This window comes from Kryptolebias marmoratus, linkage group LG15, assembly GCF_001649575.2.
Source record: "Kryptolebias marmoratus isolate JLee-2015 linkage group LG15, ASM164957v2, whole genome shotgun sequence".
NCBI classification, from domain to species: domain Eukaryota; kingdom Metazoa; phylum Chordata; class Actinopteri; order Cyprinodontiformes; family Rivulidae; genus Kryptolebias; species Kryptolebias marmoratus.
In genome coordinates this window covers 527,929-528,724 of record NC_051444.1, presented here as the reverse complement: position 1 = coordinate 528,724, position 796 = coordinate 527,929, and positions in this window count along the sequence as shown.

The window sequence follows — 796 nt, the reverse complement described above, 5'->3', positions numbered from 1 at the left end:
CTGACTGGTTCTGTTACTGACTGGTTCTGTTTCTGACTGGTTCTCTGTGTGAAACACGAAGGCAGACCTGACTGATCCTCCGTTTGCTGCAGGGAAGATATTTATTATCATGACTTCTCTTCCTGTCTGAAGCTTTAATGAAGTTTTGTTGAGCTCAAGCAGCTGGCAGGGATCTTCAACTGGTGGTTCACAGGCCCAGGAGCTGAAGCCCGGATGGGACCGGTTTTCTTCAACAATCTTTAAGCCCCGCCCCCTCGATGTAAACAGACATGAACCTTATTATAAGAAATAAAAACCTGTTTTTTTTTCAGGTGGTTCTTACCTTCCTGCAGTTTGTTTAAACATTTATTTTTCATATTTCTGCTCAAAGAACGGTCATGTGACTCTGTGACTAATGAAGTGGGTGGGGCTTAAACCCCCACATCGTTAGTGCGCAGACTGTGGTAATATAACATTTAACAGGTTTCATTTATTTGTCTCCATGAGAAAAAGGGTGAAGCTCCAGTCCAAATAAAAACATAAATACTAAACAGAACACGCAATAAAACTTTATCCTGCAGAGATAATCTGAGATAAAAAGATCAGCAGATTCCTCCGCCTCATAAAGAACCTGACTGAGAGTTCAAACTGTTGTCTTTACAAGGAGGAACCCCAGAGGAAGCCTGGAGGAACCTCGGAGGAACCCTGGAGGAACGCCGGAGGAACGCCGGAGGAACGCCAGAGGAAGCCTGGAGGAACCTCGGAGGAACCCTGGAGGAACCCTGGAGGAACGCCGGAGGAACGCCGGAGGAACGCC